Source organism: Nannospalax galili, unplaced genomic scaffold (genome assembly GCF_000622305.1).
Source record: "Nannospalax galili isolate Female #2095 unplaced genomic scaffold, S.galili_v1.0 scaffold346, whole genome shotgun sequence".
Classification (NCBI taxonomy): Eukaryota; Metazoa; Chordata; class Mammalia; order Rodentia; family Spalacidae; genus Nannospalax; species Nannospalax galili.
This window is the reverse complement of record NW_008357637.1, coordinates 4472785-4482143: the sequence shown is the minus strand read 5'-3', so window position 1 is coordinate 4482143 and position 9359 is coordinate 4472785. Positions and strand designations below refer to the sequence as shown.

The window sequence follows — 9359 nt, the reverse complement described above, 5'->3', positions numbered from 1 at the left end:
ACAAAGCAAAATAATTAATAATAATAATAATAATAATAATAATAATAATAATAATAATAATAAATCAACACAGTTGTTTTAAAGCAGATTGTCTTGAACTAATGGATAGAACTGCCCACTTCTAAAAAAGATAGTGTGGAGAGCCCTCAGCAAGAGACCATGTGCTGTAGGCTCTGATCAGGAAAGGACGTCAGACTTGCCTTCCCACCTGTCTCCTGGACAAAAGTGTGAAATAGTCTCAGACATATGTGTTTCTGTTTCTAAAGTCACATTAGGTGGATGTATCTCCTTCATTCCATCCTGACCCCAGGGTAGACAGCCTTACCCTTTCATCACTTTTGGCAAGAACAAGATCACTGCCTGAGCTCAACCTTCAGTTTTCCTGCATGTGTGCGGCCATGGCCAAGGTAAACTGGTCTCTTGGGTTTATTTTGAGTTAAAACTAGCTGAGCTGTTTATTTCCTCTGAGCCATACACAGATGCTTTTTGAACTATCTTTGTGTTTGAGGGCTTTATTTTTCATGGTATCAGCACACCACTTCCTCCTAAGTCATTACTTTGAAACAGCTTTGTTCTGAGATATTCCTGCCAGCCCCTCACAGTGGTAATTGAGGGATGGCAGAGGCACTATACTGTGTGTTTCATGTTTGGGGATGAGTTCATGAAATGATTTCTTCTCCACTAATTTTTGCAAATGGGATAGCCAACCTCACTGGAAGCTGTACCTTACTGCTCTGAGGCATTGGCCCTATTAGAATGATGCTCATAGGATCAGCTAGAGTCATGTCCTTGTATGGTCTTTGCCTGATTTCTCCTGAGAATTCCATGCAACTCTTTTGAGTATGGAATTCTACTTAATTTTTGATACTTCCAGGTTCTCTGGTCCTGGTAAACTTTAGAAAGCGGAAAGTGGGCATGGTGGCTCATGCCTGTAATCCATCCAAGCATTCAGGAGGCTGAGGCAGAAGGATTGCTGTGAGTTGAGACCAGCCTGAACTACATATAAGTGAATGCCCAGCTAGCCCGACCTACAGAGTAAAATCCTATCTCAAAAAAATTAAAAATAAAATAACAAAAATAAATATCAAAATTGAGTAAAGCAATTCTTAGCCTTCCTTTTATTATGCTTTAAATATTTTTAGCAGTGAGTGACCTTAATACTTTTAAATGTTGCCGTACCAGCATAAGCAGTGCTTTTACTAACATGTTTTATAAATACACCTTTTCCGCTAAGTTTATAAGTTGCTTTTGCCATAAAGATAATAATGTTTGGGCTGGAGACATGGCTCAGCGGTTAAGAACACTGGTTGTTCTTGCAGAAGACCCGGGTTCAAGTCCCAGCACCCATAAGGCAGCTAAAACTGTCCATAATTCCAGTCCCAGGGGATCGACAGCCTCTTCTGACCTCCACGGGCATTGCACGACATGGGTGCACTTACCTACATGGAGGCAATACACACATACACATAAAGATTAAAAAAAAAATTTAAAGATAGTATTTTTTTTTTTTTTTTGGTCTTTTTGAGACAGGGTCTCCCTGTAGCCCCAGCTGTCCTGGAACTCACTATGTAAATGAGGTTGTCCTTGAACTCACAGAGATCCACCTGCCTCTGCCTCCCAAGTGCTGGGATTAAAGGCGTGTGCCACCATGTCCGACTAAGATATTAATGTTTTACAGTAACTCAAGAATAGATTTTAGGGCCTGAAGAGATGGCTCAGCAGTTAAGAGCACTTGCTGCTCTTGTAGAGGACCCAGGTTCAATTCCCGGCACCCCCATGACAGCTAACAGCCATTCATAACTCCAGTTCTAGGGGATCTGATGCATCCTTCTGACCTCCATGGGCACTGCACGACATAGGTGCACTCACATTCATGCAGGCAATACCACATACACATGAAATAAAAACAAATAAGTATTTTTTAAAAAGAATAAATTCTAGCCAGGTGTGGTGGTGCACACTTTTAATCCCAGCACTCGGGAGGCAGAAGCAGACAGATCTCTGTGCATTTGAGGCCAGCCTGGTCCACATAGCGAGTTCCAGGCCAGCTGGGCTACAGGGAGACCCTGACTCAAAAAGACCAAATAAAAAAGACTAGAACTTTCAGTACTTTCATACTTACACTAAAGAAAGCAGAACTAGAGGCTTAAACTCTATCAGCACATGTTGGTAGTGGTTGATATATTCTCAGATTTGTGCACTAAAAATTGATTCAGTTCTTATTAGATTGCTTATTAGATGGAAGAGTTGAAGGAATTGTCCTCACTAGAAAATCAGTACTGGGTTGGTCATCTTTTCTTTCTTTTTTTATTTTTTAAAAATATTTTAAAATTTATTTTATATGCATGAGTGTTTTGCTTGCATGTAAGTAGGTGCACCCATGTCGTACAATGCCCGCAGAGGTCAAAAGAGGGCACCAGATTCCCTGGAACTGGAGTTATAGGACGGTTATTAACTGTCATGTAAGTGCTGGGAATCAAATCCAGGTCTTCTGTAAGAGCAGTCAGTGCTCTTAACCACTGAGCCATCTCTTCAGCCCCTTCTTTCTTTTTTTTTAAAATTATTCTTTCCTCAAAAAATTTTAATTTATTTTTATTTTATGTGTATAAGTGTGTTGCCTGCATGTATTTAAGTGTACCCATGTCATGCAATGCCCACAGAGGTCAGAAGAGGGCATCAGATGCCCTGGAACTGGAGTTACCAAGAGTTGTTAGCCACCCTGTGGGTGCTGGGAACTGAACCTGGGCTCTCTGTAAGAGCAGCCAGTGCTCTTAACTGCTGAGCTGTCTCTCCAGCCATAATTTTAAGACTTTAAAGCCTGTGTTTTAAGACATGTCATAAGTAGGGGTCTTTAATTGATCTAGAGTTGGAAATGCCTGTATTCTCCAATGCTTGAACTTCTACTTGTTTATGCTGTAACTATTTCTGAAGTACTCTCATCCTTATCTCTCAGCATTTCTGAGAAATAGTCATTGACATTTTCAAGATCTTGGGACAGAGGAAGCAATTGAAGAAAGCTTTACCTCACCATGTGTGCCTTCAGAGGTTGAGCAGAAGTGAGTAGGTGATGCCAGTGCAGAGTTTTAGGAATGTGCATCCAGACTGGGGCTGTGGCCAGGGACAGAGTGCTTACCTAGCACATCAGGCTCCTGGGATGACCCCCAGTACTGGAAAAAAAAATCAAGCAGGGTATGGTGATGCACAGCTGTAATCCTAGCACATGAGAGAGAGAGAGAGAGAGAGAGAGAGAGAGAGAGAGAGAGAGAGAGGAGGAAGAAGAGGAGGAAGGGGAGGAGAAGGAGGAGGAGGAGAGGAAAAAGCATTGGCATTTGTGAAGAATAAACTTGGATTAGTAGAAAGTTCTATATGCAGAGTAACACTTCACATTGATCTTCACACAGGTTTTCCATCAATGCCCTGCCAGTGAGAGTTGGCTGCACTGTTTTCTGTAAGGTATCAGATTTTGCTGGAGCCTTGTTCAGCTCTTGGCACTGGTGCCTTTCACATCAGTGTGCCATTATCTGGCAGTGGCTGAGCTTGGGCATAATGGTAGGAATCGTGGTAAGATTATAGCTTTGTCTTCCCACTCAGAGAGACCAGACCTTTTCTTAAGGCCTATTCTCCCTTTGTTCGTTATGTGCTACCTCTGGAAACATTCATAGACTATTGCTATTCTCGGTGTTTACCTTTCAGCTTCTAGACTAAAGCAGCAGGAAAACAAGCTTAGTTTTCCATTCTCAGATCAGATGTGACTACCCTGAAGCACCATTAGTCATTTTCCTAGTGGACTGAAGAGAGATACTGTTCTTTGCAGTGAAGGATTTGGGAACAAATGCCACTCTTTCTTCTGAAACCTTAACTTCCCTATTGGTTGGCAATAGCCCTCTTCATAAAAAGAAGGCAAATGTATATGAAACCAAGCCACCAGCTTCTAGTTCATCTCAATTGGTAAGAGACTGTCCATGAACTGGGCACAGTGGCACATGCCTTTAATCCCAGCACTTGGGAGGCAGAGGCAGGAGGATCTCCGTGAGTTCAATGCCAGCCTGGTCTACACAGTGAGTTCCAGGCTAGCTGGGGCTACAGGGATACAGGGAGACCCTGTCTCGAAAAGACCAAAAAGAAAGAGAGAAAGAGAGGAAGAGAGAAAGAGAGAGAGAGAAAGAAGGGAAGGAAGGAAGGAAGGAAGAAAAAGAAAGAAAGTTAAAGAAAGAAAGAGAAAGAAAGAAAGGAAAGAAAGAAAGAAAGAAAGAAAGAAAGAAAGAAAGAAAGAAAGAAAGGCTTTAGGCCATCTGGGGCTACAGGAACACCCTATTTCAAAAGAAAGAAAGGAAAGAAAGAGAAAGAGAGAGAGAGAAAGAAAGAAAGAAAAAGAAAGAAAGAAAGAAAGAAAGAAAGAAAGAAAGAAAGAAAGAAAGAAAAGAAAGAAAGGGACTATTTCCAGGAGGCTTGTCCAGCATTCTTTTGCACTAGTGAATGAGAATGGAGCTGTCACAAATTGAATGGATCAGTGCCAGTTTTCTGAAGTGGGGATAAGAATATTTAGGACCTAGGTGTAGATAAGTGGTATAAATAGAGTGCAATAACCAGTGCTTAACATTTTTCAAATATCAAATAAAGCAAATTCTTCATTCTTCCACCGTGCTGTATTTATTTCCCTTACCCTTGTCTCTCTCCCCAGCCTGTTTCCTCTTTTACCCAGTAGCAGTAATTGAGAAGCTTATTTCACTTAATAATATGATAACTGATGATGGCTAATGTTGCTGAGTGTTTAGTGTGTGCCAAGCACTTTATCTCAAAGCATCTGCTCTCCTAATTGAGACAGTTGGAATATCTTCTAGTCAAATAGCGAAAATTGTAGAAAGTGAGGAACATCCCATCTCTGGGCATGGCTTGGGAAGAACCAGGTAGAAAAGGAGGCCCACAGGCAGTCATTCCAGCCCAGTCGGTCACCATGCAGATCCCTAGAACTGTCTTGAACGACCTATGCTCAGAAAGAGGTTTTGATTGCCAGGTTTGAAGTCTTAAAATATATATGTATATCTCAAAACCAATTTTACTTTTCCTAAACAGTTTCATAAGGTCTGATAAAGCCAGCAAAGATAAAGGAAGCTTAGATTGCTTAGGTCAGCCTAAATTACTCCTTAGTTCCTGGGAACTCTGGTCTTGTGAAAGACAGAATAAGGTGACTCAGGGTCATAATACTTGTTTCCTGTCTGCACGTGTGTAACATAAGCCCAGGCATTCCTGCCTTTGTCTCTGAGACAGGAAACACTGCGGTGAGATGTACCTAGAAGTTCTCTACCCTTCTCCCAGAGACTCGGAGACTATGCAGATTTAGCCACAACTGCAAAATAAAGGTGGTCTGCTTTGTAAACTCCCAGAAATGGCCATGCTCACCCAGGCCCCAATGGATAAACATCTTATTTTGTTTTTGAAAAGTCATGGGATGGACAGTGGGTGGGGTATAGCTCGCTGTGAGAGTACTTACCTAACCTGTGTGAGGCCCTGGGTTTGATTCCTACCACTGAAAAGAAAAAAAAAAAATCATGGTGCTTTAGGTAATATTTTGGTTTAAATAGGAGGAAATAAAGAAAAGACTAACCCTGTAATTTAAAAAAAAACTGGATAAGATTTAATAGAGAAAGCTGTAATAGTAAGAGGGAAGACAGCCAATCTCACTAATAAACAGAAGTACAAATGAATATATCCCACATGTACAATTTTTCTTCTATTAAATCAGGAAAGATTTTGAAGAGTGATACGAGTACATATTGAAAAGAAATGTGCTGGGTACTAGTGGGAGCATGCTAGCTAAAACAGCTTAACATGGTACCAAGACCATTCAAAAAAAAAATCCAAACTGTCAATATTTTCTATTCTAGTTATTGTAGTGTAATAAATGTATTCTGGTGAGGTAATAATGAAATTGGTGCTAGATTAGAAACAGATACAAGTATACAAGTATAAATCATTTTAGATTTGTGCATGTGTATGTGTGTATGTATGGTGTGTGTCCATGTACATGTTTGTGTGTGTGAGTGTGGACATTTGTGTACCATGGCTCATATGTGGCGGTCCAGAGGACAACCTCGGGTGATGGTCCTCTCCTTTTTCTCCATTGGTTGAGGCAGCTTTTCTGTTGATTGTCACTTCATACACCAGACTAGGGGCCGGGGAACTTCTGGGAACTCTTCCATCTCCACCTCCCATCTTGCCATAGGAACACTGGGATTGCAGACTCACATTACCATACCTGGCTTTACATGGGTTTGGGGGATTCAAACTCAGGTCCTCACACTTGCATGACAAGCACTTTCCTCACTCATTTCCCCAGAATTTGCAGAATTTTTAGTGATGAATTCAGGTATAACTTAATGTCTGAAAATGAAAACATATTTACATAGGTAATAAGCAATAATAAAAAATGAAATATTTAGCTATTAAAATTGTGTTATGAAAATAATACTGGACTGGAGAGATGGCTCAGTGGTTAAGAGCACTAACTACTCTTGCAGAGGACCCAGGTTCAATTCCCAACACACACATGGCAGCTAACAACCATCTGTAACCCCAGTTCCAGGGAAATTTGATGCTATCTCTGACATTTGTGGGCATTGCACAACACAAGTACACTTACATACACACAAGCAATATACTTATACACTTGAAATAAAAATAATAAATAAAAATTTAAAAAACAAAAATAATACTGGGAAATGAGAAAAAGGACACACACCCACACCACACACAGAGCCCCCCCCGCCCCCCCACGCTCTTCAGTATGATTCCATCTTAAATACAGAGATAGGAGTGAGACTCTATGGTAGAGCATGCATGATCCTGGGCCCTGGGTTTGAGCTGAGAGAGAGAGAGAGAGAGAGAGAGAGAGAGAGAGAGAGAGAGAAACTTGTGAGTCCCAGGGATCGAGGTAGAGGTGATGTTAAGTTATTCTGCCACACTGGCATTGGCCATAGCACCCAGACAACTGTTATGTGCCTTGCCAGGACCTAAGTGCCACTCAGAAGCCAAGAAGCCAAGAGTAGGTCCAGGCTGAGTTGTTTGTTGTTTCATTTTAGTTTGTTTATTTAGTGTTTGTAGGGATGTGACAAGGAGAGACCATTTGGATTTTTTTCTTACATTGTTCATTTATCTTCCTGAAGGTAGCCTACAAAACGTAAACCATATGGCTTTTCTGCCTCTTGGTAGTTTGTCATCTTCCAAGCAGTCAATATTTAAATGTAGTCATGGAGCTAGCTTCTTTGGACATGAGCCATCAACGGATCATTCTGTTGGAATGAATCTGAAACAGATGAAATGGTCCAAAACTTGGAATATGCAGCTTCTGTGTTGCAGGCGAAGGAGTCATTTATTTGATCAGTAGTGGGGAAAAGGAGGATAAAAACCCACACAAAATGGCAGAGCTGACCACCTTGCTGGCACCTTTTCCGACCCTTGAATGCACATTTGGAAGCAGGGAACACCTTCATGGGTCTTTCCTATAGCCTGAGATGATATTGGCCCCACTGCAAACAACCTGGTTTTTTCAAGCCTGTTTTCCTAGTCAGTCATTTGGAGAATCCAGAGCAGCCAGAGGGGAGGGGAGGTTCTTGGAGGGAATCTGGGGTCATCTGGATAGAACAAATTCTGTTTTGGCAAGTCACTGAGCAAAGCAGATTGTGCTCAGAAACAGAGGAAAGAAGCACGTGGGACTGTATGACACACAGGGAACAGAGTGTGAGATCCTGCCCAGAAGGTGAACAGCTGTGATGGTCCCCAGCTGCCTTTACTTCCACGGGAGAATAGAGCCACCAAACTGAGCTTGGGGATATCCCAGTGTCCCAGCACCACCAGAGGCAGTGACTACCATGCTTGCCTGACCTAGTACCCACTGTTAACAATATTTCCTAAAGCCTCCCTCACAGTCTTCAATGAATCTCATAAATGAAATAGTCTGACCTCATACATAAATTCCAATTTTCAAAAAAAATTTAGTGTAATATTAATTTAAAAGAGAAAAGGAAAGCAGGTTTTGTAAAAGTAACCATTTTATAAGTGATCAGGTTCAGCTCCTTAGAAAACAGAACAAAGGGGCTGGAGAGATGACTCAGAAGTTAAGAGCACTTGCACTCTCCCAGAGGACCCAGGTTCCCAGAAACCACATGGTGGCCAACAACTAGCCACAGCAACTCCAGTTCCAGGGGATCCAACGCCCTCTTCCGACCTCTGCCATGACATGGGTTCGCTTACATGTGTGCAGGCAATACACTCATAACAAATAAAATGAAAGATAAAATGAACTAGTTTTAAAAAGAAAACAGAAAAGAGTGATCAGAAGTCTGCACCTGTGTAAGGAATCACGGAATACAGCAGTGAGCCTGCAGATTAATTCTAGTTAGAGACTTAAAGACCATGAGCACCCATATACTTGGGCACATGATTTTCTAAAAGGGGTGGAAAGCTCTTGATAAAAATCTTGTCAATCTTTCAAAAGAAAAGGCAGTCTCCAAAGAATACTGATATTTGTTTGGGAATGGCAGTACACTGTAGTGGCAATGAACTACCTGAGTAAACTGTGGGTGTATAAAGGGACTGAGGTAAGGGGAAGATTTTAAAGGCAATAGTGAGGATTGACATCAGATATTTTGAAAACAATTCTCTTTGGCCACAATGACTGATAATGAGAACTGCTTAGTCAAGGTTGACTGTGGCTAGGCAGATGTCCCTGGAGAAGTACTTTAACGTTGTGGTGGCCTCTGTGCAAGCTTATGGTTCTGGCCAACTGGTGTGTGGTTGTTACTATCAGGTGATCATGCATACCAACTTTCCTTATCTTTTCAGCTTTATTTACATGTTGTTATTGTTAGTATTGACACATTGATTCTGTTTTTGTTCTGACAATGTTCATGTTTCTTTCACTGATGGAACATTCACATTTCCCAGACTTATAACAGTTCAACTTACAGGCTTTCAACTTTGTGATGGTACAAAAGCAATATGCAGTAGTAGCACTTGTGCATGGAATTCTGGTCTTTTCCAGGGTACAAGCCTCCCTCTCAATACTGGACAAGGGCAGTAAACCAGTTTCTGGTCAGCCATAAAATCATGAGCAGAAACAATGGATGTATGGCAGTAGATTGAGTTGCTAGGCTAGGATGTTTGGTAGATTCTATGTATTAAATGCATTTCATTCTTTTTAATTTTTTTTTTCATTACAGCTTTAATGTATTTAGTAACACACTCCAGAGCAAGGATACATCTCTTTCAAAAGTGGCAGTAAATTTTTAGGTTCACAGTTGAATTACTACTGTTATACAATACTGAACTCAGTATAAACCCTATAAGACATAAAACTGAAT

At 41.1% G+C, this 9359-nt stretch overlaps 1 protein-coding gene across 5 annotated transcripts in view; it reads left to right on the top strand.

Moving 5' to 3' along the window:
• Positions 1-9359, top strand: part of Wipf1 (WAS/WASL interacting protein family member 1) — a 133472-nt gene that overhangs the window by 78089 nt on the left and 46024 nt on the right. The window contains exon 1 of one of the 5 annotated variants that reach the window (XM_029557265.1): positions 387-407. The exons of the other annotated variants lie outside the window; for them this stretch is intronic. The gene's annotated coding sequence lies outside the window, so the exon portion shown is untranslated. Of the gene's footprint in view, positions 1-386; positions 408-9359 lie in introns of those variants that run through there. 5 annotated transcript variants of the gene reach the window in all.